Here is a 16,451-nt window from a genome sequence, read left to right on the forward strand (position 1 = left end):
ACCTTTTGGTTTGTATAGCTTTTATTTTGGTTTTTTATTGCATTACAATTTAAAACAAGGTTCTTATTTTGTGTATGTTGTTACATCCTCGAGTGAGGACAAATGATCAATATTAAGTGCGAAGAATCAATACTGATCTCACTTCTTTGTTCACTAGTCAAAGAAAGCTCAATGAAAACATTGCATAGAAACTTTGAGAGGATACTTCCATGCAACCTGTTACAGTGGCGATTGTGAGTGGGTTGGTGGCTTGACGGCCATTGCCGTTTAGGCCACACATGCAAGGAGGGGTTGGTAATTGAGATCGTGACGGTTGCAAATGAGGGAGGTAGGCTTCAGGCAACTGATTGGTTGAGCAATCTACCTAGGGCATCCAACACTCGATGGCCCAACGCACACCTTGATGCTCCAACGACCACCACCCCCAATGAGGATATGTTGAACTCCAACGCACCGTGATGCTCGAACTGCCACCGCGCCGAGTTGAGGAAAGCTTGAGTGAACCCACAAGATGCTCACACTTGCAGTTAGATGAGCACATCCGAGCTGCGTGGAAACAGGACCCATGTTAAGATCTTCTAAGGGTGTTTACAGACTTGCGCACCATGGGCACCGCCCCCGGATCATGGAGGGGCAAGATTGCTTGCCCACGTCCAATCCACGGCGCATATGCATTCAATGCACGATGGGCGGGCATGTGCGGCTGTAGTCTGTAAACTCCCTTAAGATCTTCTCGATGTTCATTGTTTGAAAGCATTTAAGGACTAACGTAGTCCATGAATGAGCTATGTATGGGGTATGCGTTTTTGTGCATATATGCTGCATGCAGTGACAATGCAGAATTCTGGAAGCTCCGGATGTGTTCAATGTTCGACGATGCTTGAGATGCGAGACTTCCCTGTGCAGAATTAATTCGAGTGCGCCGGAAAACAGGTTGGATTTCTACAACTACTAGGATGTCTACTTGTTTGCTACGTAGTCCTAAGGAATCAGGCGGAATATTTTGATGCACGGTAACGCATGTACGGAAAGATTTTTATACCACGTATCGCTGGAGGTCTCCCCTCCTGTCGGCTCCAAGGCTTCACCTACAAATGCTGGCTGGACCTCCTATCGAAGAACCAGCTTCCTTGGACCTCTGCTATGGAGCCTGTTCAGGTTCCAAGCTACCAAGTCGAGGCTCATGATGAAGGTGATACAGGCCGAACAGTTTGCTCTCGGAAGGTTGAAGACGAGGAAGAAGATTGAGAAGATGCATAGTCACGGAGTTGTTTTGTGGCTTTTGGTTTGGACGAGGATGTTGGGTACTCCACCATACCGCAACGATTGTAAATTGTCGAAGTCAAACGACCACCAGTCGATGCCAATTGGGCTCTCACCAACTAGCGTACCATCTCCCGTTCGGCCTTCCTCCACAGCTGGAGTTCAGCCTTACATACCAGCCACTCCTTCCAAAATAGTCTCTAACTTGTGGACCAAATTCAATTGGGAGTCCATCTTCGCCAAGGTTTTTGCCTTTTGCCATAGAAATGATTGTGCCTTTTAACTCTTCAAGGGAGAGCTCCTTGTCCAGAAAGATAAAGTCGAATCATTGAATCATCCTCCTTCTGACCATCCGGCATTTTTCTCTTGTTCTGATTTTTTCCGTGGTAAGGATATCTAGTTCCCCAAGTATTCTGTAGAAGTGCTCTGTTTTGACAATTTGCCTTATCTCTTTTAGATCATGAACTAGGCGGTCCTCATGTCACAGAGACTCTAGATCGAAACTGCACTACGTGAAGTGTTTTTAGAGGATGAGTTTGGGATTCATCTAGATAGATTGTCTAAGCATTTTTTTCTTAGATTCGTGTGGGAGAGATGCAATTGTATAGGCTTCACAAGCAGTTGTAGCTTGAATAAAGAGAATGTGGACTACTTTTTTGTTAGCCTTCTCCTTTAGTACTAGCCTTTGTCAGGGCTGAGTGTGCCCTTCACCCCTGGAGTGCTGACAGAAACTCAAAACGAAGACCTTTGTATAAATGGATGCTAAAGTATGTGGGTGTGTGGATTTGTATGTGTGAGATATGTTTATACTTTGGTCGACACCCACCGTTTGACACCGAAACGTCGGTGGGGATGTCATTGTAGCTAGTCCTGCTATGCGTGATGGAGTTTATGGTTTTCAACCTTGTGACTATCATGAGATTGAAACTGCATTGTGTGTTGTGTTTTCAGAGGATGAGTTTGTGCATATTCCTGGATTCATTAAGATGATATATGTTGTGGCTTGTTGATATTGAGATAAATTCTTTGTATCTTAAGTGGTGGACTGCCCCATCAGCTAGATTGTCTAAGCATCTTTTTGCTTAAATTCGTTTTGGAGAGGACTAAAATGAGATTGTATAGTCTTCGCAAGCAGTTGTAGCTTGAATGAAGAGAAGGTGGATTGCTTTTTTATTAGCCTTCTCCTTTAGTGCTAGCCTTTCTCGCGGCTAAGTTTGCCCTTCACCTCTAGAGTGTTGACAGAAACTCAGTTCGAAGATCTGTGCATAAATGGATGCTCAACTATGGGTGTGTGGATTTGTATGTGTGAGAGCATATATTTATACTATGGGCTACACCCATCGTTGGGACGCAAATGACGTCTGTGTGGATGTCATAGTAGTTAGCTGTCGTGCGTGAAGGAGGTTATGGTTTCAACCTTGTGAGTGGTGATCATGAAATTGAAACTGCACTGTGTGTTTTGCTTTTAGAGGATGAGTTTGGACATAAATGTTCCCCTGTATTAGCGGACATGCAAATTTCACCTTGTGAAGTTTCGTACATATTGCGGCTTTTGCCCTATCAGCAAGATTATCTAAGCATTTTTAAACTTAGATTTGTTTCGAAGAGACTAAAATGAAACTGTATAGTTTCCACAAGCAATTGTAGCTGTGGACTACTTTTTGATTAGCCTGCTACCCTTCACTTTCGGAGTGCTGACAGAAACTCAGTATAAAGACCTTTGTGTGAATGAATGCCCGAGCATGTGTGGGTGTGTGGATTTGTATGTGTGAGTGCATATGTTTATACTACAGTCGACACCCACCATTGGGCCGTTGATGATGTCGATGGGGATGTCATATAGTTAGTCCTTGCTATGCATGATGGAGTTTATGGTTTTCAACCTTGGGAGTGACTATCATGAGATTGAAACTGCACACAGTGTTGTGTCTTTTGAGGATAAGTTCAGGCATGTTCCTGGATTTATCTAGATATATCTAACTTGTGGGCCAATCCACTCCTTCATGTGGTAGCCGATCTGCTCGATGAGGTATTCCTCCACACGCTTGCCAGTCCACCTCTTGCTTCCCATACTTCGCAGGAAGGAGTTTGGTGGGCTGTCTGGTGGAGTCGAGAGGAAAGGGCGTAAATTTAGAGACTTGAGTAAAACAATAAACAATGATCTCTAGCTTGGATAGAAAAGCAGGCTCAATAATGAAATCCAAGTCATGCAAGGTCCATACCGTCCTAGCCGTTGACGACTCAATGTGTACCAAAGAGGCCTATCATGTCATTGCCAGCCGAAAGGATAGGTGAGGGGGGGGGGGGTGTGGATGATGCGGTAATGCCTACACAACTACTGAAATCTCTTGGGAGGGTGAGGAGGGGGTGGATGTCACAGGCATCCACAACCCGTGGCATGCTGCCTACAGGCTGCAGCGCCAGCAAATACTGCACTAGGTAGCCTCAGAAGACAATGCAGGTCAAAAAACACGATGTTGACTTTCTAGTATAAAAGCCAACATTTTGACACTGCAAACGTGGACTAGTCGACTAGGGTCTAATGGTTGGCGTTGATTATCCGACTAGGGTCGGCCAGTCTGCCCTAAAAGCCTATAGAAGGGAGCCTCCTTGCTATTCATTTCATCCTCCATTCAGGGCTGTTCTAGGGCAGAACTTCCTCAGCCAGCAGTATAGGATCAGCAGCAGACAAGGATGGCTAGGCAGCAGCAGATCTGTCCCTCAGCCACGATCTCTACAGGATCATCTACAGATCAGTTCAGCTCCGGATTACAGCAGCAGAAAGGGTCTCCCTCATAGCAGCCCTCATTATGCAGATCTATAGTGAGGGTCCAGCTCCCTCCTTACAACACTTCCACTTCCTTTTGCAGTGAGGGTTTAGTCCCTTTACAAGTACTTATTCTTTCCATTAGAGTTGTATTCAGCCCTATTGGATAGCTTAATCAAATTACCCATGCATCATGCTTTGACAATGATGAATCTCAATCCAATGTGCCCTAAGGAAGCAAAGAATTTAGAAAGCAGGAAGCACGGGTAAATTAACAATGCCATCTTTTTCCCCTCTATCTAAAACTAAGGGTTGACTATCTATGCATCACTTATAGTGTCCCATAACCAAGATTGAGTAATGTCACCATCTTCTGCTGGGTGTAATCCTACTATTTTGTGGATGTATGGGGAAAACTGTGTGTGTGTGTGTAGAGTACGATGTATGTACACACTTTTTTTTGGGTGTGGAATTATTTGTACACACACACACACACACACACACACACACATTCTTTTTTTTTGGGGTGAAACACACACACACACACGTATGTATGTATATATGTGTGTGTGTGTGTGTGTGTGGAGAGTTGGTAGACTGCAAAGAAGACAGTGCCTCTCAAACAAAGACCTCTCCAATCTCGTAATTGGGATGCTTCTGCTCCTTCTCCTGGTCAACCATCTACCTCTTCTGATAACCCCATCTCAAAGGCATGGGTCAATGCAGTCAAGAAGGGTATTCGGCTTTGTGAAGAAGATGATCTTGTCAGGGAATTGGATTCTGAGGGTCAGCAAGATCCTGAGGCAATGGTAGAGGCCTGATGCCTCCATTTCTTTCTGAGGACTACTCATTTCTTGTACATATTTTCATGCGTGCTTCTCTTAAATGTATTTCTTACAATATACAGGGCCTTTGCAACCCGAATAAATGGAGCCTCCTTTGGTACTATATAAATACAACTCATCCAGATGTTGTGTGTCTGCAAGAGCATAATCAGCATTCTTTTGCTGGCCAGCATGGGTTCTTTTCAGGATATGATATATTTTATGCAGGCTCTGATTAATTCTCTGGGGTGTGCATTCTAGCTAGACATGATTTGCAGCCCTGTGTAGCATATAATGATCTTTGTGGCCGATGGATGATTATCCAATGCATGATCAATGGAGAGATTTTTGAAATTGGTTCCTTGTATGCCTCTCAAACTTCAGCTTGTAGAGCTCGAATGTGGGATTCCATAAAGCAATATCCTTGGTCCACTAATGCTATACTTTGGTGATTTCAATAATTCTCCTCACTGGAAGGACAATACCACTCATAAATCCCATATGCTGCCCTCTGAAATTCAGCAATGGGAACATATGATTTCATCACTTCGTACCGCAAATTTATGGACAGCAACTCATCCTTCAGTTTTGGGCTTTACATATCATCATAATGCTTTTACAGAATATTTGGCCAGGCTTGATAGATTGTGTCTTATTCATGCTCAGCAATATGATGATTATACATGTCAAATGTGGACTGACCATTCTCAACAACTGTCTGATCACACTCCTCTTTGGCTGAACTTGTCATTTGGTATGCCTCTGGATGATATGCAGGTCTCTCCAGTTAGACACTTACAAGTCAATCAATCATATCTTTCTCATGAAAATTTCCAGCAAATGATTCGATTGGCTTGCAGGCCATTGTTATCACATTCTTGGGAGGATATTGACTTTGCTTGGAACTCTTTTGTGCATCGCATTCAAAATGTCATTAAGGAATATGGAAGATGATACATGGCAGAAACCATGCATCATATCCAGTGGGCAAAATCATAAAAGCAGTCCTTGGTACATATTAGCCATCAAAGGTTCCTTTCTGCTTCTGAACAGAGTTCATTGTCTTGTGCTTCTTCCATAATTGATGCCAATGATAAACGCAAGCTTTCCAAATGGCAGACAAGGGCTAGAGTTAAGCCTATGCTAGATAAGGGCTGTTCCTCAAAATCTTTTTTTCGGAATTTACATGCATATAGACAAAGTCAATCTATCATGAGAGTCAGAAAATCAGATGGTATTTGGACCCAGACTTTATCTCAACTAGAAAAACAATGTCTGGATCATTTTCAGCTTCTTTTTTCTCAGCCATATCCTTCTACTCCTCGGGTTGAATTGGCTCGGAGCAAATTTATTGATCTTGTCTCTCCTATTGTTTCTTTGCCAAAAGCTTCATTGTTGGAAGTGCCTTTTTCAGATATTGAATTGGATGATGCTCTCAAACATTTGGGTAAACATAAATCCCCTGGCTGGGATGGTTTGACGGTTGAATTTTTTGTAGCCTTCTGGGCTGAATTGAAGGGTCCAATCTTGAAGCTCATTAATGTAGCCCGGTAGCATCAACATCTTCCTTCAGCTTGGAAGTATGGTCTGGTCAAGCTTGTGCCCAAAAAACTCCTATGTGAGACTATGGCTGACTGGAGGCCCATCACTTTGATGCCTGTTATATATAAACTTATTGCTAAAATGTTGGTTCACCAGGTAAAGGATATTCTTCATGATGGTCTTCATCCCAGGCAATATGGTTTTGTTCCAAGAAGGAATATACATGATAATATCTCCAATACTCTTATAGCAATGGAATATGCTAAATATTCAGCACAAGATGTTTTGGTCATGCAGGTGGATGTGGCAAAAGCATTTGATACCGTACAGTGGGATTATGTCTCTCAAACCATGTCTAGACTTGGTTTTGGACCAAAGCTAGTTAAGCAGCCATGGTCTATTATGTTGGCATTTTTGTGTGGCCAGATGCGCACAAATGCTTATGGGCATTGGCTCATTGATTTAGGATTGGAAGCAGGTGCACTCTCGCATCAAATGGTCTCCCCATCCTGCTTCTATAGCTTCATCTCTTCGACTGGAAAGCCTTCACTGGAGTGCTGTTGTTTACTCTCCTCTTGCTGTACAACAACCAATCAGGGCTTACAATCTCATGAAGTTGGGCATCCGGTTCATTGATGATGTGGTAGATACTCAGGGGTATATTCTCTCTTTTCCGGCAGATTGTCAACAATACAATCTTGGGATGCATCATAGACCCATATGGAAAGTTATTGCAAATCTCTTACTCCCTTTTGTTCCAATTTCATCATTGGAAGTAAGAGACATGCTTTAAGATTGGCATCTTCAATCTTCAAGTCCAGGCTTATCCTCTCAACCTTTGCATTTATTGACTTCCATACAGGCTTATAGATTGATTTTACCTCCTCCATGGATTGCTCATCGTGCAAATTCTCTTTGGCATCTGAATAAGTCTTTATCTTGGCGGAAAGAAAAATTGAAATTGATATCACCATCCATGTCCTTTTTGGCTACTCTTGCCATGTGTCCCATCAAAAGATGCTCAAGACTCTTAAAATATTGAGAAAGTCAAGAGTCTCCCCACATGGAGCCCATAGGGGCCCTCTCTTTTTCATATGTCCACATCCTCCTTATTCCACATAGGAATTCTAGAAGGATTCCTCTTGACTCCATACTCCTCCACATGCCTTCCACACGCTTGGCATGTGATCTTTCTTATATTATTGGAACACATGGACATGAGCCCACCTCTTTATATTACTCACTCTTACTATTTTCTAAAAACTCCATAGTATCCCATATACAAATAACTCCCACCCCATACCAAGGTATTTATCATTCATACACATGGTATTTACAATGATCCATTCCACTCATCCTCTCAATCCCATACAATATCTTAGAAGATAGAAATAAGTGAGAGCTGCTAGGCTATCACTTGATACTCAAACTCTTATCAAACATAGAGAAAAACAATACCAATGCAAATGCCATTAAAGCAGAGACTCTTTTTTTGGAGATGCATTGTTGGTATTTTTCCAGTGGGAGTGAAATTGGCTCAAAGAAGGATTGCCTCTCCTCTTTGTCCAAGATATCATCATGCTCCTGAGAGTATTCAGCACTTATTGTGGTTTTGTTCATATTCGAGAGACCTTCTGGACAAGATCTCCTATTTTTTATCTCTCAGATTTCCAACACACAGGTTCTCGAGGTTTTTGTGGATGTTTGGCAGATTATCAGCTTTTTTGTCCCAGTATTCTCTTTGCTTGCATTGGATCAGATACTGGGCCTTATGGACCCTCTGGCTTCAGCGCAATCATGCATTTCTGAATTCATCTCTTCAGCATCCTTATGAGTTCTTCTGGGCCTCATTGCGGCAGTCCTTATACGATGCCTTGCATGAGGAGGATTTGGATGTCTCATCCATTGAGCTTTTCTTTTACTGTTTCTGATGGATAGGGCATTGGCTCTTTTCTTGAGCACTGCCCTGTTGTAAAATGGATGTTTCATAATATAATGTTCTTAGTTTCACAAAAAAAAAGTGTGTATGGAGAGCTACCCTTCAATATGTGTACTTGTGTGTGTAGAGTATGATGTATGTATACACACATACACACACATACATACATACATACAAAAATACATACATACATACATACATACATACATATGTATACACACACACACAGAGACATACATACATACATACATACATACATACATACAAAGTATGTTGATATAGTATTGATACTGACATAGTAATGAGAATTGATATGTTAATTAGTGCTAATGGTGATATGCTGATTTAGTACTCATTTAGTACTATTGTAGTACTATTTGTTAGAAATCGACCAACAGAGGGTACGCACGGCGGAAGATTGATAGAATAGCCCAGGAGCTCACACAGTGTAGTGTGGGGAGTGGAATCACAAACTTCTTAAACTTATGTGCATAGCATAGGTGTGCAGACTCATCAATAGACAATGAACCAGCCAGATATAGAAGACACCAAAATAATATATTTCCGTTCAAAGCTATGGACACAATACAAAAGAGATAGATCCAGAGTCCCACCAATGGTGTGGTCCTTTGATCTTACCGCAAGGTCCTTCTCCTATCTACCGGCTATCTCTAGACTCGAACCGGTGTGCTCCACCTCGAGCGTAAGTAGACTTTCCGTCCAGATCTCTTCCATCTTGCTGTCTGCAAACCAGCAGCCCTCTGAGTGAGCTAAGTGTGCAGGTCTCCAGCCAGGTTCACCTCCAGGATGAGGCCCAACTGCTGCTGCTGGTGCTGCTCCTTTTTGCTCCTCAAAGGCTGCTCCACGTGATGATTTATGAGGGCACAAGGCCCTCAACCTGCCCCCTCTGGCCCATTAAATGAGCGCCTTCTGTGAAGCTCCACGTATCTTCTCTTGTGAGGTGCTGCCCATGTGGCAGCGCCCTCTCTCTCTCTTTGTGGGCATCTTCTGCCCTAGGTCTCCCTCCCCCACGCTCTCCTCATATGGGGGCTTACAGATGGGGAGGGGACCTTTCCAACACTATTGTGAAACTTACGAAGTGCTAAATCAACACTAATATGCTGATTAGTACTAATGCTGAGATGCTAATTAGTACTAACAAGAGTACTTAGATTTGATTGATAATGATTGAAAGGTACAAGCCTCATTTTATAGGCAAGAGGTTGCCTTATCTTTCAACACAAACATCACTAATAAAATTAGAGGATTGTAGAGACGGTACCCCTTGCTTTCTGCACTGTAACAAATATGCACTTAATGGCTTTATCAGACAATTTGTGCTTAAATTCAACTGGCACATGAGCATAAGCAAGGCATCCAAAGACTCGGAAGTGATCCACTGAAGGCTTCCTGTCATTCCAGACCTCATAAGGAGTTATTGTTTTTAAAGCCTTAGTGGGAGCCCGATTCAAAATGTAATTGGCACACATCAAGCCCTCTAGCCAGAATTTGTGAGGCATGTGTTTGCTTTTCAGCATACATCTGTCCATCTCCATGAGGGTTCTATTTTTCCTCTCAGCTTTGCCATTTTGTTGAGGGGTTAGCCTGACTATGAGCTGATGCACAATACTTTTGCCTTTCAGAAAAGCATCAAATTCTGCAGACAAGTATTCCCCACCTCTATCTGTGCGCAATGTCTGTATCTTGAGTCCGGTTTCATTTTCAACCATGGCTGAAAAGTGTTTAAACACCGTGAACACTTCAGATTTGTGTTTCAGCCCATAAACCCAAGTAAAATTGGAGTAATCATCAATAAATGTAATGAAGTAGAGATGACCACCCAATGATGGAGTCCTCATGGGACCATAGACATCACTATGTATAAGCTGTAATTTCCGGACAGCTTTAACTGAACCATCCTTCTTGAAGGGAATCTATGCATCTTGCCTAAAATGCACCCTTCATAGGCATGTGGAGAAGGTATCTCAAGAGGTGGCAATGCATCAACCATGGAATACTTGTGAAGTGTCATCAAGCTGTTGTAATGCATGTGGCCATATCGGGCATGCCATAATTCTGCATTCTGCATGGCAGCTGTAGGGGTAGAAACTGCAAGAGCATGGGTTGCTCTTTTCTCAAAAATATCAAGCTGAAAAAGCCCACGCAGCAGAGTACCAGATAACCTTAAGGCATAGTCATCTTCCTTGTCTCGGACAGCACATTTGTCATCCTCAAAGATGACCTGAAATCCAACTCTGTTAAGAGTGAAAGAAGATTTTTGGTTATGCCAGGCACATATAAGACATCTGAAAGTCTGAAAATTGAGCCATCAATGGCAGTGAGCTCAACATCTCCTGTGCCACGTACTGAATATGATGAGTTGTTGGCACAAGTGACTTTCTTACCAACGGGAGGTGGATGCAAGGAAGTAAAAAGACACTTCCTAGAAGTGATGTGCTTGGATGCACCGCTATCAAAATACCAAGTGTTCAGTGTTTCATTGACACTGAAAGCAGATGCATCCATAGAAGAGTCATAACTGCAAGTCAAAAATGCATATGTATCATCACTGCAAGTGGCTGTACTATCCCGAGCATCTGGAACAGCCAGCCTAGAATCTGAAATGCAAGATAAAAAGGCATAATCCTGTCCAACAAAGTTGGCTGCAGCATCCCCACTGTCAGATGCATGAGGAGCTGAATCTGAAACAGCCATACCGGAGCTGTTTTTCTTCTGTTTTGCAAGCCTTTTCCTGCATTCTGCTATGTGATGACGTGGCTTTTTGTAGTAGTGACAAAAACCCTTCTTCTTGGGCTTACTTGCATCATTTTTAGCCTTTTGTGAAGGCTGTCTTGACCCACTGGAAGGCTGATTTACTGATGTGTTTGCCTGTCCCTTTGTTTTTGATTTAAACTTTGAGAGCATGGCTTGTTCACCTGCACGTGAAGCCAAATTTTTCCTGGTCTGCTCTTCCTGAAGCAGAAGTCCTATCAACTCATGAAAAGTGAGAGGATTTGCACCCCCCCTCAATGATAAGCTCAGCGAGGTATGAAAGCTGAGATAAGACTCAGGAAGAGAATTCAGAGTGGTTGTAATCATCTCTGAATCATGAATAATTTCATCTATATTTAACAATTGCTCTTTGAGATCCTGTAGCTTTGTGAGGTGGACTGACATGGAGTCACCCTCTTCCATATGTGTATTACTCAACTCTCTTTTCAAGAAAGATACCCTTGCATCATTCCGAGCTGCATACATGCTTTCCAAAATATCCCACGCTGCCCTGGAGGTCTTACATGACCGGATATGCATGAATGATAAATCTTTTCACTGAAAGAGAGATGCATGACAAAGCTAAGGCATCCCGTGAATCCCATCTCTTCTGTCTGGAGTAGTGACTGTAGCTGCACCCTGTGCATGACCTCTTCCACCTCCTTGCTGGGGAGGGGTAGCAGGTGCAATATCTACTGGTCGGATCTCACCCCCATTGACATAATCCCATAAATTGCGAGAAATCAGAATATTGCGTACCATGAAACTCCGGAGGGAGTAGTTGGTACCATCCAACTTGTCTTCCTGTGAAAGACCACCGAACTGGAAGTCATTCTGATTTTGATGGGCCATATCTGAGAAAGAGACTGGGAATGAAATGCACAACTCCCAAAAAACACAGCCAAGCACGGGCTGTAAATGCAACTCAGATTTCTGTACTTGCACTGTCAGAAATCTGTCCAAGCATCAAAAACTCTCCAGAATCTGCCAAAAGTGCTGCAAAACACTCCAAGAAAGGCAGTATGAACTGAAAACTCCAAAATTGCTCTCCCAACACGAAAGCCCCAAAATAGGCCTGAAATTGCAACCGGAAAGGGGCAAATTGATCAAAAGCCCCAAATGTTGCAAGAATTGCGCTCTGTCTGCAAAAGCCCCAAATTTCACTGCAAGATTGCAGTGTAATTACAAAATCCCCAAATTTCTTCAAGAAATTGTACTGCAGAACTGAAAGCCCCAAATTTCGAGCTTGAAATTGCAACCAGAAAGGGGCAGAAGTATTGAAAGCCCCAAATTTTGCAATTTCAGCAGAAAGCCCTAAATTTCAGACCAAATCTGCAATTTTTGCTCCAAGTGTAGCTCCGAAACTACAAAATGATTGCAATGTCTGCAACAAACAAAATGCCCCAAATTCTTCCAAAAAACTGAGCCAAACAATGGCTGTCTGCAAAATTTGCCTGCCAAAGATCACCTGCTTGTTCTCCTGTACGAAATCAAAGGACTACTTGCTGTATGGAAGGAAATACTGTACGGCTAACAGTACGGAAGTACTGTACGGCTGACAGTACGTGATGTACGGAAGTATTGTACGGAGAACGTGCGTGCTGTACGGAAGACAACGAGCTGTACGGCACGGGATGTACGGTACTGTACGTCGAACATATATTGTATGGGATGTACGACGAGCAGGTACGGTACGCGCTGTACGGACGAGCAGGTACGGTACGGAACGGTAGATAGGTACGACAGGTATGGTCGGATTTTGAGTCTGCAGGTACGGTACGTGATGCAGTTGGAGCAGTACGGCAGGTACAGACGTGCAGAAACCAAGTGCAGGTTCCATACTGTACGGTACTGTACAGCGAACATATATTGTACGGGGATGTACGGCGAGCAAGTATGGTACGCGTTGTACGGACGAGCAGGTACGGTACGGAACGGTAGATAGGTACGACAGGTATGGTCGGATTTCAAGTCTGCAGGTACGGTACGTGATGCAGTTGGAGCAGTACGGCAGGTATAGACGTGCAGAAACCAAGTGCAGGTTCCGTACAGTCGTACGGACTGTACGGACGATGTGTAGTAGCGAAGCTGAGTTGCAGCTGGAGCTCAACGGGGAAGTCGTAGGGAGTTGGATCTAATGCTCTGATACCAAATGTGAGAGAATGGTGAGTGAGAGAGAGCAAGAGAGTGAGAGCTTAAAAGCTTGGAAGCTGAAAGCTGAGTTGCAGTAGAAGAGTGTGAAGAATACAAGTCAATGAGAGAGAGAAGGTTTTGTCCTAGTGACAAAACCTTAGTAGTCACTAACCATAGTTAGTGAACTAACTGCGGTTAGGGGGAAAAACCTCTTAAAGAGGGAAAAGTGCCCCTAACTAGCTTATTATATTACATTGGTCACTGCTGAATTATATCTATAATTCTAACACAGACAAAACAACGTCTGGAGGAAAAAGAAGCAGACAAGCCGCTGGAAGAAAGAGGAACCATAGATTTTGAAAAATTGATGTTGTTGATGCGTGAGGAACACAAAAATGAGGAGGCACTGCGACGCGTAGAGCTCGCCCAGGTAGAGAGGCAAGAAAAGCTAGACTGAGAGGCAATGCTTCTCCAACACAAACAGATGTTAGCCGCTATGCAGGCAAGTTTGAGCGTAGCAACTGTCACTGCCACAACTTCGTCATCAACAAAGGTAACACCACTCACTTGGTCCACTCCAAATTTTGTTAAGTATGATGGTAAGTGTGACCATTCAGCAATTTTGCAATTTATTCATCCATTTGTAGCTCATTTTCCGTTAGCGCGGATTCAAGATGAGCAATACAAAGTCCACTTTGCAACCTGCTAAGACAGTGGGGTGCAGGTTGGTGCCTCACGAGCTTGCAGTGGACGGGCTCACGCCCGGCTTGCGCACATACATCACGCATAAGGCCATCCAGTTCACTTTTTCAGTTCAGAAGGCCATGTTTATGCGGGATTTTATTTCGACTCCTTTGATGGGATGCGACATAATCCTCGGGATTCTGTGGTTCCGTGAGCATGTACCGACGCCTGATTGGCGGCAAGACACCTTCACTATTGTGAAAGGTTTACTTGAGCCCGCCGTGATACACGGCGATCGGAGCATACCAGGGATTCCGTTAATCTTGCATATTCAAGCAGGTTGCGCCGCCCGCAAGAGTGCCATGTGTGCACTTGTCTATGCCCAATGCTGAATCACTGCAGTTCAAGCCGCTCCTCTGCTGGGGCAAGCAACAATGGTGGATCTACTCCAAGAGTTCCAAGACATCATGCTCCGGGATGATCTGCCACCTCAACTTCCTCCCAACCGACCGGAAGACCATCTCATTGATCTACTTCTGGACTCGACACCTCGAAGTAAGTTTTCGTATTGACTTTCTAACAACTTTCCTATGCCCCGCATTGAGTACATCTTGGAACGACTCAATGGTGCAAATTTTTTCTCAAAGATTGACCTCAAGAGTGGCTACCATTAAGTCCGGATTTTTGAAGCTTTTTGAACAGAGCGAGCTCATTATGAGTTCGTCATCATGCCCTTTGGTCTAAAGAATGCACCACCAACATTCAACAAGATGATGTCACGAGTATTGGCAGAGTATATTGGGAAGTGCCTTGTCTTTTCCGCTACAGCTGAGCAGCATATTAAGGATGTGCGACGTGCCCTACAATTATTACGTGATAACTAACTATATTTCAACGCAAAGAAAAGTGAATTCGGCTTGCTGGAAATTCAGTATTTGGGCTACATTATTAGTGCTCAAGGGATTCGATTGGACCCAGAGAAGATTCAAGCTATCACAAGTTGGGCTGTTCCCACGACGGCTCAGGAGATCCGATCCTTTGTAGGTTTGTGTCAAGCATACAGCTCACACATGGATGGTTTCTCGACACACACAGCCCCTCCTCTCTTACAGATTTACTCAAGGGGGTAAAGACAGGCAGAAAAAAAGTTCAAGTAACAGGCAAAGCTTTGTAGGCCTTCCATGACTTGCAATGGCTAGCCACGTCAGCACTCGCGGCTCGAGAAATCAACAATGTCCTGATAGAGCTATGTATGGTGATGTCTCGACGTCCTTTCGAATATCTTGGACAAAGTGTGAGGTCTAGTGAAAGTAGCATGCCGCTACAAACAAGTCCGAGTTGTCTATGTCGAATCTGGATCCAGAGAAATCTGGAGCGTGAGTCTCTCTTCTCTACTGAGATGGCTCCCAAAAGAGAAGACCTGTAAAGCATTGCTACTCCTCCGGGTCCTCGTACTCCTCTTGTGTCTCGTGTCTTATCTTTGTAAGCAGACTCCCAAATGTATCCATTGACTACTGGCAGAGGACGCTTTGGGCTCTGATGTGTCTCTGTATAGAAGACTATGTCACGATCTGTAAAAGATTCCGAGAAGTTCCTTGGTTCTGACCATAAGGTATCATTATAGTTCCAAATGATATAGGAGAGGGTCTCGGATGATTGAGTCCCATAGACCCCGCCCCCCTAAGTGGGAGGGAGGCCATGTGCCCGACCGGGGACTTGTAAGGAGTTGCCCATCCCGTACCACCGCCCACTTCCCATCCTTTTGGACCTGATCCTACTGTTGTATCAGAGTACGTCTCTCCTCTGCCTGTAGGGGGGTGAGTTTCTCATCCATGGAGATCGATGGTTGGTCTCGTAGGACTGATCTGCATCGTAAACCTGTGAGTCGCGCTTGCGCATCACGGAATTGTATGATGAGGGGCTGCTCTCGGTTGGGGTCTCTTTCCACTCGCCAAGCCCTTTGATCCCTTGCTCTGCTACCCCTATAGTAGTGGCCACAAATGTAGTCGCATCACTCAGTCGCATCACTCATCGGTGTGCTCTCGGTGTGTGGGATGCGACGAACTCTGATGTTGAGAGCCTTACTGGCTCTTTGTTGTTGCTCCATGAGAGTGGCCGAAATGGTTGCTTTTGCAGGTTTCCGTTTATCCACATCCACCCATCTGGATGTCTCCTCAATGACAGATTGCATACTCGCAATCTGTGCCTCAATTATTGGTGTACTCCCTGGGACTGTACGGATGGTGGTGAACTTCTCCTGGAGCTGCGAAACGTCGTGTCTAAACTCCTAAATGAGGCTCGCTTGCTCCTGAATAGTGTGAGCTTGCTCCTGTGTAGCACGAGCCAATTCCTGGGTGTATCGGGCTTGCTCTTGTGCAAAGCGAGTCAACTCCACCTCTCGTGCTCATATACTGGTGTAGCTCTATGAGTAGTGCCTCCCATGTGTCTTGTGGGTTAGCTAGCCCCTGTCCCAACTAAAACCGAAAGGGTTGGGGTATAAAAGTAGGAGGGTGGGGCAGGATGGTAG

At 44.1% G+C, this 16,451-nt stretch overlaps 1 protein-coding gene across 3 annotated transcripts in view; it reads left to right on the forward strand.

Annotated features, from left to right (window-relative positions):
• The first annotated feature begins 736 nt into the window (after nucleotides 1–736).
• Nucleotides 737–16,451, forward strand: part of PDE318 (P-loop containing nucleoside triphosphate hydrolases superfamily protein) — a 109,033-nt gene continuing 93,318 nt past the window's right edge. For all 3 annotated transcript variants that reach the window (XM_087401579.1, XM_087401580.1, XM_087401581.1), the window contains exon 1: nucleotides 737–933. The gene's annotated coding sequence lies outside the window, so the exon portion shown is untranslated. The remainder of the gene's footprint in view (nucleotides 934–16,451) is intronic.

Source organism: Dipteris shenzhenensis, chromosome 30, assembly GCF_047967505.1.
Source record: "Dipteris shenzhenensis isolate YYH24624 ecotype China chromosome 30, Dip_SZ_1.0, whole genome shotgun sequence".
In the NCBI taxonomy this organism is placed as follows: domain Eukaryota; kingdom Viridiplantae; phylum Streptophyta; class Polypodiopsida; order Gleicheniales; family Dipteridaceae; genus Dipteris; species Dipteris shenzhenensis.